The 15,965-nt window shown below is 41.6% G+C and overlaps 1 protein-coding gene across 2 annotated transcripts in view; it reads right to left on the bottom strand.

Annotated features, from left to right (window-relative positions):
• The window catches only part of atp2b3b (ATPase plasma membrane Ca2+ transporting 3b), an 86,001-nt gene extending 76,322 nt beyond the window's left edge, over positions 1 to 9,679 (bottom strand). Inside the window, exon 1 of one of the 2 annotated variants that reach the window (XM_084916942.1) lies at positions 9,137 to 9,679. The gene's annotated coding sequence lies outside the window, so the exon portion shown is untranslated. The remainder of the gene's footprint in view (positions 1 to 9,136) is intronic. The other variant, XM_084916943.1, reaches the window with a different exon arrangement.
• Between the last annotated feature and the right edge of the window lie 6,286 nt (positions 9,680 to 15,965).

The following is a 15,965-nucleotide window of genomic DNA, read 5'->3' as shown; positions in this document are numbered from 1 at the left end:
AACTTAAAACTTAAAGAATTCTATGTTGATTTAATTTAGTGTTAAATTTATAATTTCTATTTCTAATCTAAGAGATACACTGAATTAATTGGGTAAATAAGAAGGAGGATTTTATGTTGATGCAAAGATTTGTACAATAGTAAGAAAGCAGAACAAAATGGATGTAAAAGCAGTGTTATGTTTACATAAAAATACAATACACAAGTATTTTGTCACTAAAATCAATAAGAATACTTGAATAGAAAAATACTGATCTCAAAATTCTGGATTATCATTATCATTATCATGAACTGAAGAAGCTTCTCGGATGAGAGGTGAAACGTCTTCAAGTAACTTAAAGAAGTCCAGACGCTTTTCTTTGCAAGCTCCTTTGACTACGATGACCTGGATGACTGAGAACCTTCACAGACATATCATGACTATAATTATGTAGCCCTAAAAAATACAATAACATACAAATAAATACAATGCAATACAACTAGGATATTCCATGAACTTAAAACTTTAACTTTGCAAGAATTGTTGAAAACTGAAAGGTTTAAGTTCAAAAAATATTTTCTGAGATTATAAAGTTACATTTTTGGCATTTTATGCATCTGCAACGGATTATTCAAACAAATTATAGTCTACTTGACACAATATGGAAATACCTACGACTAAAGTCTATAATAGACATTAAAGAGACACTGACATAAACTGGGTCTAGTCAAAAAAGAGCCGAAAAACCCTAAAACAACAAAACACTAATTTAAACTGATTTAAAGAAACAGGAACTGAAACACAACAAGCAGATATAGCCTGACACATAGCTGGTTACATTCTCTTTACTGAATCCATGGATATCGGTCATAATACATGATTATAAGACTCCAGGGTTGTTGTCTCTGCAAGCTCCATGAGTCTTTGTCTTTCTTTTTCCCATTTGTAGCTTTTGCTTATATCAACTAAGAATTACAAACTTGAACATACTCATACTGGATCATTAAAACGCAATATTTGCCTTGCTGACCTTTTTGTCAATAAACTCCACGAGAAGACCTAAACCTACACTCTACTGTACAGCTGGGTGATACACAGATAAAAATAATTATCATGCGAAAACCTTCCTATGTAAGTATACCAAACATAATCAAAGTCAACAGAGATCATTCCAGCCACGCTTTGACAGACAACACAAAAGGCCAATGACAATGAGAATAGTGCTGCCCATAACAAATAATATGATTGGAATAGTTAACGTCATGTCAACTTAAGTTGGCACACACAACGCAGAACGTAGGAGGAGGAGCCAGGAGCATCACAGGAGCCAATGTTTGGGCTGCTACGCACCAGTAAATTAGGAATGCCGGCGAGATAAAAGACAAGATGACATCTAAAAAAAAACTTGAGTGACAGCGTTACCGAACATGACACCCCAACGGACACGGCTCCGAGGCTCAAACGCAAGGACAGTGTTGAAAAGAAGGATTCGAGGAATTTGGGAGTATGGAGGTATTTTGGATATTTAAAGTATGGCAAAGAAGCACAGCAGCATGCAGACAAATGCAGGTAACACCACAACATTATCTCAGTAGCCACAGTCAGACATGTCAGACTTAAGTAGCTAAATAAAGAGACTGACCCTGACTACCAACGTGGCCGTAAACATTTCTCGCTTTTCTAGCTACATCCGAGCAACTGTGTTTGCCACATCAGACTGATGTTGGCATGACTTGCACACCAAATCATACATAAGCCTCACTGCTCACTTCATTGAGACTGTACAACACTTCCCTTGGACCATAAGCGATCACAATTGAGTGAATGTGTCCATTTTATTTCTGTTCTCGTTAGTACAAATTCAAGAAATGTTTTCAAATGTGAACGAAGGATCATCAGTTCTAAACAGTTTATTTCTATACATAATTATCTACTTTATTTCTTTGGAACTGATCAAAAGATTTCAGTTTCTTTGTGTTTTTCTGTACAGTGGTCCCTCGCTACACCTTTCGTGGCCTCGCAGTTTCGCGGATTTTCTTTTATATTTTTTGGAGCAATTTTACATGCTATTTTTTGACAGCGCATTGTGTTTTGCGTCCTGATTGCCTGTAGACTAGGGCTGGGCGAAATGGCCTAAAATTCATATCGCGATATAATCTGAAGCATGTGCGGTAACGATATATATCACGATATATTCTTTTCTTCTGTATAACGTATTTTCCACACTATAAGGCACACTTAAAATCCTTTAATTTTCTCAAAAATCGAGAGTGTGCCTTATGTATGAATACTGGTTGTGCTTACTGACCTCGAACCGATTTTGGTGTGCAGAAATCTGTTAAAAAATGTTTTAGTACAACTTTGGTAAGCTGCACTGCTTGATGGATTGTCAGAGCATTACGGCTGCTGTAGTGAGGAGCTTCGCAGAGTAATCTGGGTCCAAAACTCCGTCCCGTTCAGGTCCCAAAGTCAAACGAACACTAAGAGTTAAAAACGGTCTAAATTATTTCATCTTTAAGAAAATCATCAGCGTTGCTGCTTTATCGGGTGTAACAATTAAGTTTAACATCCATGCATCCATGAAAACAGAATTTATTAAATTTAACGGAGTTAGAAGTTAACAGGAAGTTAGCTCGCTAGTTTACACCTAAACATTTCATACCATGTTCTGACTGAAAGATTTTTGAAACTAATTAAAACGTACAGCTCTGCTACCACTTCCAACATAAATAAAGACAGAAAACTAAACAGCAGTGGCGTTTGCAGGGTTACTGAAGTTGGACTACCTGGTATATAATATTGTGCTACGTGATTGCTAGCGACACAGCTATGTTAGTATAACATTAGCACAGTGAAGCTGGAGGATGAACGCCAACTTTTTTTCCACTCGATAAAAGTTAACGTGAGGGATTCTGGTGGTTGGGGACAAATGCAATCGCATAGCAGGATGCTATACACGGGCCAAACTTCAGTCAGGAGAACAACTGAGATTATTCATCCACCATACGAGGTTAGTTTTTAATATACTGCAACAACATGGGAATAGAACAGCTGTGAGAGAATTCAACATTAATGAATCAATGTTACGGAAGTGGAGGAATCGCAGTTTTTGGCTTTCCCCATATTTCAAAAGTGCTTCATCTCTTTGCTATGACTGTCGCCCGCCATAATTTGCAGATGATAATGGTTTTAGCCGCTGCGATGCTTTCGACCAAAACAGGTGCAGCTTGATGACATCATCAACATGCGCTATCGCGATAGAGCGATATAGTCAAAATCTCTATCGTTGGCCAAATTTATATCGTTTCTATCGTATATCGTTTATATCGCCCACCCCTACTGTAGACCATTGTCAATCAATCTCGTGCCGTGTCTCCTCTACAGTACAGAATGCGTTCAGCTTGTCAAATTTACATAAATCTTCGATCGCTAGCAGTGTGACTCTGAAGTGCTGTACTGTATGTCTGTAAGTTTTCTCCCTAACAAACACAACAATGTCGTGTTTTGCACCGTCAAAGGCAACCGCGGGTGCCTTGGTTTCATTCTATAATACTGGAGTAATTTTTCTACGAAGGTTTGAACTTTGAGTGTTTAAACAAGTGAGAAAAGTGTGAAAATGCTCATGCCTGTCTGAGAAAAGTGTATAATGTGTGTAATGAGGAGTTTTACAGCCTATAATTGTAAAAAATAAAGTTGGCTACTTCGCGGATTTCACCTATCGCGAGTTATTTTTAGAACCTAACTCCCGCGATAAACGAGGGACCACTGTAACACTTAAAGGTTTTGCTTTAGTTTGCTATTTATACCCTTGTTATTAATTTAAAATACAGTTGTTGCAGTACATTTATAATGTTCAGCTTCTGACAGAAATAATATTTAAACCATAATTGACCTTATATTTTCACATCTCACTTAAAATTAAAAAGGAAGAGAAAAAGTCATCCTTGTATTTTATGTCATGACATATATCAATATGAAAATAGTTAGATTGTTTTCCATATCTCCCAGCCCTACTCTGGTGCTTTGTTGCTCAGTACTTCTCTGTCCTGTCCATGTTACTGAGCCACAAGCTGTGGGACGGAGAGCTTTTTATCGAAGATGTAAAATATTGGTCCCAAATTCAGAGGTCTTTCCTCCCTTTCCTTAAAGTGGGTCTGAGAGGGTCTGCTCATTTCAAACTTAATATGCTTAATCTCTACTGTTTACTGTGTGTGTACCCTTTCATGCTTCACAGTTAGGGCTGCTCAATTAATCGAATTTTAATCTCGATTACGATCTGGGCTTTCAACGATCATTAAAAATGACTGAGCCTATTATTAGCCCCTCCCTCGTGCTTTACTCTCGCGCTGCTCCGTGTGGCAAATCGAGCGCACCTCTCTGCATTTCGAACACGTGTCACAACAATTAAGAGCAGCGGTCCCCAACCTTTTTTGCGACACGGACCGGTTTACGCCCGACAATATTTTCATGGACCGGCCTTTAATACAACAAAATAAAACTAGTACCGGTACCGAAAAAAAGAAAATTTATTCATAACACACGTGAAAAGACCAAGGAAAACCGAGTAAACGATAAAAACGATAACAAAATAACGCTGAAAACCGATAAAAACCCTGAAAACCATACATTTCACACCTGAGCCTCAACTCTCGCGGCCCGGTACCAAACGACTCACGGACCGGTACCGGTCCGAGGCCCGGGGGTTGGGGACCGCTGATTAAGAGGACCCGAGGGAAGCTCGGAAAGCTAAGCAGAAGTTATTTGGAGAGGAGAGTGACTGCTGTTGGTTGAAAAGAGAGGTAAAAAAAACTTCAGTGGTGTGGAAACATTATGGGTTCGCGGAGTCAGACGTGGATCAAGTAGACATAGTGTGTAAACTTTGCTACAGTGTCGTAGCTGCACCACAGAGCAACACTGCAAAGTTCACTAAACATAGATGTTTACATTTTTCATTTATTTTTTATATTGCAAACATTTGCACTGTTATCAGTATTTGCACACTATTTTATATTATTTTTTGACAATCTTTAAAGTCATTATTCAATACATTGTTATTGTTAAATAAATATCGTCAAATAATCGAGATCTCAATTTCAGTGAAAATAATCGTGATTATCATTTTTTCCATAATCGAGCAGCCCTATTCACAGTTCAGAGTAATCTTACACTAATCATTTATGAAGCTCCTCAGCTGATGCTCATCTAAAATAATCTGTTTTCAGTCCCCTACCGCTCCCTTTCAGATAACTTTCTTCTGATTGGCTGCCCCTCACAAAGTTTTATAAAGTCATGTGAATAAGGCTTATATGCATACCACCAGACCTACTCTCACTGACATCACACAGAGTCAAACAGAAAACAAAAGACTGTGTCAAAGTACGTGAGTGAAGCAGTCTGAATCCTGAGCTTTTCACTCAGACCGATTACTTACATACGATAACCACATTAATTGAAAGACTGGCTGTGTTTTACAGTATCATGCACCTTTGGAACAGTATACAGGGAACAGAAATACGGGTAAAGCAGAATAGACCCATTTAAAAACAGAGCACTGCAGTTTTTTATTGCTTAAAGAGGACTAAACTGATGTTTTACAGAGAACTATTTACAACTGTGGGTCAAAATGCGAATGTGTGCAAACGTGGGAGAGCATGTCACCCAATGTAACACTGTGCCTAAATAGCAATAGTGGTTTTTTTTCTACAGCCATCCATTCTCTAACTTCTTTACTTTACAAAGGAGGACTTCACACAAAGTATGTGTGAGAAGTTATTCTTTAATTCTACCACTCAATAAAATAGTTTTGTATTTACAGCGCTGCACTGTTTTAGCCCTACTATCCCCGGGAATCTTGTCCTGCATCATACATGGGGTCACCATATGGTTATAGGGCAGCCACATGTCCTACTGTAGAGCCCCTTGATGTAGTTGGGAGGTCTGTGATTATTAATGTCGTGGGAACTCACTGAATTTGCAAGTAATTTTAGCTGGTTTGGTTTTACTTCAGATGGAATTTTCTAATCCCATCCCCCCCGTTCACTGGGGCTATTACATTAAAAAAGGGAGAAAAAAAAATTGAAAAAAAAACTGAAAACGCCACTGGTGGGGAAACTAGATATATTCTTTTTCCTGCTTTGGATATTTTGATATTTTTGTGGGACTTCTAAACAGTAAGCTAGCCTGTCATACTCCGATAGTATTAATTTAGACCAGTTGAATACACTACATCTGGAATTTCCTGAAGTGAGCTCCTCATCTTAATCTATTGAAAAACAATTTCCTAATCACTGACAAAAACATGTTAACCTATCTCTGGGACAAATTTCATTAAAATAAATCTGACACCAACAACGCTCAGCATCGCCTAGGACAGCAGCACATTCCTTTCTCTTTCCACTGCACCAACACTAATGAAGCTTCATCCTGCATGAGCAAATAGCACCGCCTTTAACTATTCTCAGCATCACACATGACACATCAGATTCTTTTTCCCTATAAGAGTATTTTACATGTGGACGAGCAGAAAAAACCCCAAAGTGAAACTGATTATTAATTCCTTTTCTCCTCCCTCCTCTCCACTCTTCAGTCTCTGCCTCTTGCATCTTCTCCCTCCCCTTTTTCTTCTCTTCCCTGTCATGCTTCTATCCTGACTGAGAGTGTTAGTTTATGACTGAGTCACCCTCCTTTGCCTTTGAAGCTTCTTCTTGCTCTATATCTATCTTTCTGCTCCATCTATATGGTTTTACCACCTTTTTGTGTTCTTCCATTCTGTCTTGTGGTGTCTCATTGCTTGTTATTATTTTTACCTATTTTTACCTCCGCCCCAATCCCAACACCCTTTTCTTGCTGCTCTCCCCGTCTACCTGCTTCCTGCTACTGCAATCATTTATTTACTCAGCCAGTCGCACATTTTCTTATCCAGTCTGATGTCTTACTCACTGATTCCGTCTGATTTTGTAACAGTCACGTAACAAACAGCTTCTGTTCATCGTCCAAACTACTGCACCCAACTCTGAATGTGGCCTTCTGCTTGACTCAGCTTTGATGTGTGCAACACACAAGTGCATGTAAGGCTGCATTACATACATAGCAAAAAAAGAGAAGCACTTTGTTTTGTCATGCATTTGCACACAAACCTTTAGGCACAGGATGCAAGCATCACAAATGGACAGTAAGCACACAAAGACACAAACCCTCATGCCCAGAGACATCAATTATATGATCTGTCATGATGCACACAAATGTGTCATACACAACAACGCTTTCAAAATAAGAGAGCCAGCAAAGGGGGTAGGGGTGTCCTGTCCTGACTGAAAATGTGTCTGAACATGAAAAGAGTCAAACAAAAGGTCACCACAATTGTCAGCAGCCTGCCCATTTATACTGAATGCTGGACCTGCTTGTCCACACACTATCCCTTAGAGGGTTGAAGCAATTTGATTTTTTTTAAAAAGAGAAAGTGTCCGCTCTGTTCCCTCTGGTGTTTTCTCTTCATTGCAGCAGCAAGGAGGTTGAGAAGTGTGCAGAAGACACAGGAGAGAAGATCCTCATGGGATTTGAATTCGGGCCAGGAGGTCCATGTATGCTTTCTGACTTTGTGTGTGTGTGTGAGTATGTGTGTTTATGTGTGTTGTGTGTGGTGGATAGAGGCAAACCAGGCTCCACAGACTTGAGCATGTGTAACTGAATAAGTTTGTGTGCAGCAGTGTGTTCACGTTTCTAAATGTTGTGCACACTGTTGTCATCTGGGGTGAGATTGTCCACATTCCGTGTATGTGAGCGTGTCAGTATTCCCTATAGCTCGCTGCAGTCCACCTGTGCACCTGCAGTCCTACTTTCCGACAGGCCCTCTGGTGGGGCCTTTGTATCTGGGCAGCTGCCTGCCTGGCTTGGTGCCAGTCACACTTCTGTTATTCCCCAGTGGGAATAGCACACTTAGAATTTAACACAGTCAGAGGCTGAAGCCATTAAAGGTGGGCCGCCAACAGGGCTTAGATATCCACATTACGGTAGAGCCCGTTAAAGAAACAGGATAATGATGAGGGGGGTGGGGATGGAGAACGTTTGAGAAAGACAACAAAATGTGGGCATAAATTTGGGGAAAGAAAGAATGAAAGAAAATGGCCTGGTGATAACTAGTTAATCGGTACTATCGTGTATCCATCTGTATCCATCACATCCAGCACTGATATACTCAAGGTATCCCATGTCCTTCCCACATGAGCGCATATACATCTCCACCCACCCAAAGCTAAAGTCACATTCACACACATTACTAATTCTTGGTGCACCTGGAGCTGCCTCATGCAACAGCGTGAACCATTCAAAACGACCTTTCCTGGTCACCTTCACACTTACTCAAGCTTCATCTCTCGGCTCATCTTAAACACATACAGCAACAAGGGGAGGTTATGAATAAAGTCGAGACACTTACACGGCAGGCCCGCTAAAAGGCAAGGAGAGACAGAGTGAAGCCAGTGGTGCGCCACTAGCTTACCCGATGTCCCTCCGCAAGGTTACTGGCCCGGCCACCGCCGGCCCACTCTGCCTAACTCACACCCACGCGACGCCGGGCGACATGTGAAGGTCCCTTGGGCCACGGATCATTACCGGATCAAAATGAAACCCCTCCGCAGTTGGCGCTGCAGGTGCGATGCGCCGTAACCGAGACAAACAACGCAACTGATCCCAAATAGCCCTTACATGCCTGCTGCATACAGCGCCCGGGAAAAGCAAGAGACAGGCGCGAGAACAGCGCGTACTGCTCGGTGATAATGTGGGACTGTAGCCCTTCATCAACTGACACTGGATGGATGGAAGGATGAATATATATGTAGATTTACACACGCGTGTGCACGCACATCGGCGCGTAGACGCGCGTACACGCAGGCACACACTTCCTTATAATGTCATAGCGCTGCTCGCCAGGTTATTATGGTATGCTCTACTGTATAGGCTTTGTTATAGCTGTGTAAGGCCTGCGATGACAAATGCCACATCAGGCCATGTTGCATATTCTGTAAGCCCGTAAAAACCTCCCGACATGCGAGTAATGAATCACAGCGAAAGCAGCACATCTTCCCCATTAAAAAGGCGCTCGGGTACCCGGGGTAAATAACAGTCACGCACGCGAGCACGCACGGACTCATCGACTCACCGTCCAGGCCGAGCTCAAGGACATCAGCATCAGCGCGCGGGTGGGGAGGCAGAATCCCCGTTAATCTGCGTGTGCGTGGAGCGGAGAATGTCCCAAACCGGATGAGAGGACACGGGGGGACAGGGAATGCGGCAGCTCCCGTTGCCTGGAGTCAGAAGGAGTGAAGGGATGAAAGTCGACGGCCGTGCGGGTGAATATTCCGCTCCGCGCGGTCACCTGACGGTTGGTCGGCGGAGTTCTGCGGCGGTTGGAGGGAGAGAGAGAGAGAGAGAGAGAGAGAGAGAATGCGCCGGTTGAGGGTTTAAACACCTCCGTTGTGGGGAGGGGGCGTCCGTGTGCCTGGACGAGGATAGCTACTCCCTGCTGTGAAAGCAGCTAATTTAACCAAATTCGGCGAACTGTGAAGGGCAGTGGGAGAAAAAGGAAAGAAAAGAAACGTGTGAGGAGAAGCTCATGCGACATCTTTGCAGGATGAGGAGGAGATTGAGCTGCTACCAGAGCTCGCGCGCACAGGAGCTCAGTCTCAGCATCCGTTAGAGGGGGTTGAGGGATGCTCTGTACGTCACCCCCACCTACTCGCCTGCGTCATGACGACACCAGACACACCGCAACGAACGTTTTTCCTCTAGAGCAGTCTCTGTTATCAGTTGGCATCTAAAGCCATCTTTTAAAAAATCCCAGCACGGGCACGCATTGATCTCAACATTACCTTTTAAAAATAAAGCTTCCAGTCGTTCACTTATGGAACTAAAGCCACAAACTAACCATTCTAATCCACTTCACCACTGTTCAGGTCCTTAATTTGGCTTAAATTGAGTTCTCCAAGTTACCAAAATAGGCAGCCATTTTGGTAATTTGGAGAACTCATTTTATGCCAAATCAACTAACGGCAAATCTTATAACAACGGAAAACATCAAAACTCTTGTTCTGCAAACAGCAAAATATGTAATCCAGCACCTTTAAACAAAATGGCAATTAGTACTACATTTAAAGAACACGTGGATCAGATCCTGTCCATTTAAATTCACTACAATCTTTACATGTCTGGCATTTGAGTTACGAACACTTTATACAGAAAGAACACCAACATTTTCCTTAAAGGTTTACATAAATGGTGTGGTGTTTGTGGTGATATGTTATTTTGCCAAATGTGTGCATTATGATGTGCCTTCACTAGCTGGGACCACATCCTCATTTAGAGTTTCAGGTAGATAATGGTTAAGCAAGAATTAAGGCTGCAGTTTAGGGACAATCTCAGCTTCTGGGCCAGGCATAGCTTCATGTGCTAATGAAAGGTAAATGAGTTTTAAAAAGGGAGGGAGGATGTGCCATAAAAACAAGTAAAAACAACAAACAGCTTGTCTTTCAGGAGGTGGGGGGTCATATACAGACAGACAACTGGAAGGGGTGTGTATAAGGTGTTGGCCCACTCCTGAAATTCAGATAAATTGTCTCCAATTATGAGCTGCATTATGGCCAAACATCTCCACTTTTGTCTTGTCCATCCAAAGGACATTATTCCAGAAGTCTTGTGACTTCTTCACATGCAGTTTTGCACCTCTAAGCCATGCTGCCATGTTCTTTTTAGAGAGGAGGCTTTCTTCTGGCAACCCTTCCAAACAAGCCAGACTGGTTCAGATTTTTTGTTATTGTACTATCATGAACTTTAACATTTAACATGCTAACTGAGACATGTGGAATCTGAGATATAGCGCTTGGGTCTTTCTGTTTTTGGGGGGGGTTTTTTCTCTCTGAGCATTGCATAGTCTGACAGGACAGCCAGTCCTGCGAAGATTGTGACATTGTTTTAACACACACCTGAATGCTCCATACAAGCAAACTGCCACAACTTCTTTTATAGAGGTGTTCACACTTGCTCGTTGAGTGCTCGATTAGCAGCACCTGGATACTAATTACCTTCTTAATTCCTGGCAGCACTAATGGTATACTTACCTTTCACAGGACTGCATAGAGTCCCGTTAACACTTGTTTTGTTGTTTATCATATTACTGTAGTAGCTCTGTTCCAGTCTTACTAACCAACATTTGATTGTATGGAAGTCTGTGAGGAAACAACACATTTTAATGACCTTGTATTGCCCCCTAAGTAAACAGTGTCCTGATGACTTTATGTTCTCTATAATGCCACACAATGTTTCAGGTAGGCCTGCTTTGTTGTAGAAAAGTTACTATTACCAGCATGCAGAGTCATTTGGTTTCTTAGTTGCTCTTTGTTTCTAATTTCAAAACACCAAGAAGGCAAAAGCTAAATTCTCAACTTAAAGCTCCAAAACGAGACTTCACTAAAGAACAGGTGATGAAATGATGGATAACTTCATTGTGTATAGTTTACAGTCAGATAGATTTTTTTGTTTGTTTTTTGCTTAAGTGTGTAAAATCTTTAAACCTCTGCCATTTATTTAAATAAAGTTGTGAGCTTTGTTACAACTGCCAATCTGAAAACTGACCGAAAAGACAAACACTATGCGTCTTTGTTGTCACTGTTTTAATCTTAGTTAAGTACCAAACGATTGAAAAAATGTCACAGAAAATTTTCAGCAAGTTGTAATTATTTTTGATTGTGGACAGACCTACTGCCTCCATAAAAATGCATTAGAACATTTGGCTACTTTGTAGCAATACAACAGCTGTACTGTAATACAAAATTCCCTGTAAGGTGGCAGAGGGAACAAAATGGTGTCTGGGGAGAGCCAGAAATATGTCTTATTCTAATGTCTCACACATTCATCTTTAAGTTCACCTTTGCAAAGTAAAGGAAATGTTAGGCAGTCGGCCAAACCGCTGAAAACCGCATAAGACCTACCTAGTACCATCTGAGGTCCTCCACCTGTACCACCCCTGCAGTACAGGATATTAATAAATATACTATGTTACTCTCCAACTTTAAACTTTAATACTTTAAAGCTAACATGCAGACAGTAGCTGTGCTTAACTGTGCTTGCATGCTTAAGCAATTTGTTTGAGCACCATTTGTATCCAGTTAATTAAAGCCCTTCCTGTTCTGTTTGCAGTGTGTGGTTCTGGGAAATCTCCTCTGGGGCACAGGAGAAGATGAGTTTATATTTCTGGAAGCAGCAGCAATTCTTATGACATGAATGGAAAAGGATGCCCTGTTATGTGGAGTGAGATCAACTGAAGAGACAAAGTGTTCTTTTCATGCAAACTCTATGAAGTCAAGTGCAAAAACAATGCTTTTCAGAGTCTGCACATACAAGCCCTGTAGATAGTGGCCTCCACACATTGGGAAGCTGGTCCACAGCTCATGTGTCTGGGTGAGAGGGACCAGAGTTAATCCCACTTTAGAAGCTGGGGGCTGTTCTTCTGTTCTCTGCAACTCTACAAAGCTCAGGAACTGTCCACTGTGCTGAAAGCTTGCATATCCTGGCGCTGAAGAACAGAGAGTCATATGTTCACTTCATGTAATCTCCAGCCAACACACACACATACACCAGTCACCCAGACCCACACCACCCTCCCCCATCCACATGCATGGCTATTGTCAAAGCTGTTGTACAGCATTATACAGCACGCCAGTGTGAGGAGAAAGAGGAGAAATGTATTTATAGATGAATCAAATGAATTTATTAATAGATATCCTCTACACTACAGGGAGATGGACCACAGACTGTCCATGCAGACACACACACACACACACACACAGGCACGGCATGCACACACATCTTGATGAAAGCTTTGGTGCTGATTTTATAGTTTCGTCTCGTTATCTTTAACTCAAGTAAAGTCTTACGTCTTTATTTGAGGTTCACATTTGTGTTGTTATCTCAATCACAGTTGAGAGTGATTTGCATTCCACATGATGAATGAGAGATAGTATATCTTGATTTCAGGAGCGGGTTCTCTGTCCATATATGACTCCCCTGTACTACAAGCTGTTTATTCTTGTTTTAGTGCCCCACCCTCCCTCCGTCCCTTTTTCAATTCATTTACCTCTCATTAGTACATGAGGATCTGCCCTGCCTGGGAGCCGGCGCCAGTCCCCTCTGAGCCCTTCCCCAAACTGCAGCCTCAATTCATGCACACACCATCTGCCATTATCTACTCGAAACACTGCCAAACCTAAACGTGGATGTGGTCCCAGGTAGTGAATTGTAATTCCTTTGCTGATCGTTTTAATCTAGCACCAGCCTCAGGTCAAAATTTTATCCTGTCAAATTCTGTACCTTACTGATAATTATCAACATGCTGGAGACATGCTTATGATTACAAGTTAACAAACAAGCTCCTGCTTCCATTTAAGTTTCATTTGAGTTTAATTAAATTTCCAAAAAATTGAGAAGCTGTAAAAATATATATTGCAGAAAAGACAGTGCAAAGTCACATAGTGGAGCTACTGAAGTCTCCGAGGAACAAGACACAAAATTCTGATATGACGCCTCTTATTAAACAAACCTTTGTCATTTGTCATGATGTGGCAGGTAATTGAGGGGATCCAGTGAGTGAAATATGTTCATCTGCTTTAAAAAAAAAAGAAAGAAAGAAACCTTCTCAGCAGTAGATATTGTAGTTAACTCTTGCATTAAAAAAGAATAAAAAAAACCCAACAACAACATATTTTCTAGTCAGACTGAAAAGACGACTCAGGATATGATATCATCTGATGGATGATACAAATCTTTTTTTTGTAAATATATACTTTCCCACCTCATACCAAATTTGAATATTATTCTTGACAACTGGATCACCAGCGTGCGTTTACAGGTTTTTCATATTAGCATATCTGCTCAAAGCACGGCTACATCCAAGTAAAGCTTCCAAGCTGCTGGCATGCCTAGAGACTCTTGGCCTTGAGTCTTAACTCTTAATAAATTATAACTGAAGATGTTTTTTCAGAACACTTTGTTTTTGTTACATAACATCTATTTTTACAAAGAAATGCTTCACATTTAAACAGTTTCTTTATAATTATATTCCCACTAAGAAAGGCTGTGTCTCATAAGGCCTTGACAGACCTTCAGCTGACAGTACAATGGCTTTTTCTGTCTGCTGACCGATCCATCTTTTCATTATCTCTCTGTTTACACGAACGATGAATCATGCAAACTGCTCTTTTTGCTCCTCCCCTAAATACTAAGACCAGGCACACACGCACGCACACACACTGACAGACAAACTTGCTCTCTTCAATCTATTGTCTGTGCATTAGGCATTTAGTGTGTTTAGAAGCACTTGGTTGATCTCTAATAGGTCTGAAGCTGAAGGCTGCAGGGCTTTTATCAGGTCAAGGACACTCAGCTCCTAGACTGCAGGCTTGATACAGCTTCAACATCCCAAACTGTCATTTTGATATAAACACTCGTGCACATGGAGATGCACATGAACACAGCTGGTTGTGTGAGTGTGACCTTCTGACTTGCCCTCAAGCCCAGAGTAAAGGCTGAAGTGATGTGTAAGCAGATCAGAAGTCGACAGAGGAGAGGGGAGGCCATCCGAGCAGGCTGGAGAGTGCTGAAGTGTGATACAAAGATAAACTCTTCAATCCTCCACTCGTCATTTTACCTTCGTCTTTGCCTCCTTCTTCTCCTCACCTACCAACCTTACTTCCACTCCTCTCACATCCATCTATGTTGCTCTCCTTTCTCCCTACTCCTCTGCTCCTTCCCATCTGATGGTTAATTTATGGAGCCTGCCTGAACGTGCACCTTCTCCATTATTAATACAACATTAGGGAGACAGAGGGAGGAGAAGCAGAGAAAAAATGTGGGAGATGCAGGGACACAGGACAGACGGTGAAAACAAAAGCAGTGGAAGGAAGCTGAGGATTTGGGCAGAGGGATAAGTACGGAGATGGACAGGAACAGAGAGAGAAGAAAAACAGAGACAAGGAAGACAGGAAAGGAGCAACTGAGGAGAGAAGTAGACAGATTTTTCCCAGTACATACACAAGGGGGGAAAAAAGCTGGAGATAAACGAGAGTGACAGATGAGAAGGGAGAAAATGTGTCAAGAAGAGGAATGCTACATGACACGTGATGCTGTTGGGATGCATGCAATGTATCCTGCCCCGTGAAGAGAGGCAGAATGCACGAAGAGGACGAGGAGAGGAGGGGGGGGAAGGGGGGCAGAGACTCAGATGTGTCACAAATGATCATGTGACTATCTTCAACCTGGATAAACACACACGTACAGGCAGACCTGATTTTTTTTTTGCAAGCTAAATTCAGGAAAGTAAGGTGCTCATCTGCTAAATATATCACATCTAAGAAGCTTTGAACAGAAGGAAGAAAAAAAAGACTTTAATAGTATCCACAATTTCAGTTTTCTCCTCGCACACAGCAGCAATGGCAACATACAGAATGTAAGGATGGATATATTCCATATTCATCTTATCATCAGTATATCTTCAAGAGATGATCACAACCAGCAGTGTGGCAGACATCCAAGCACAGTGCCAAACAAGAAGGAAGAAAACATACATTTCACCATATTGATTTATCTCAGTTTAGTGTTTTTCTGTAGTGTAGGTTCACAACAACAATCTTCTTATGGTGCTTTCTATTGGGGCGACCGTGGTTCAGGGGGTTCGGAAGCTCATCTTGTAACAGGAAGGTTGCTGGTTCGATCCTCAGCTCTGTCTGTCTTGGTTGTTGTGTCCTTGGGCAAGACACTCCACCTTTTGGTAATGGGCCGCTGGCACGATATGGCAGCCTCGCTTCTGTCAGTCTGCCCCAGGGCAGCTGTGGCTACAACTGTAGCTTGCCTCCACCAGTGTGTGAATGAATATTAGTGCATGGGTGAATGAGACATGTTATATAAGAACCAGTACATTCACCAAAGGATTCAGGAATACC

The sequence above is a fragment of the Perissodus microlepis genome, chromosome 20 (assembly GCF_051167445.1).
Source record: "Perissodus microlepis isolate ML-2025 ecotype Zambia chromosome 20, ASM5116744v1, whole genome shotgun sequence".
NCBI lineage: Eukaryota > Metazoa > Chordata > Actinopteri > Cichliformes > Cichlidae > Perissodus > Perissodus microlepis.
Note: the sequence above shows the minus strand (reverse complement) of the source record. Positions and strands in the feature narration are given on the sequence as shown.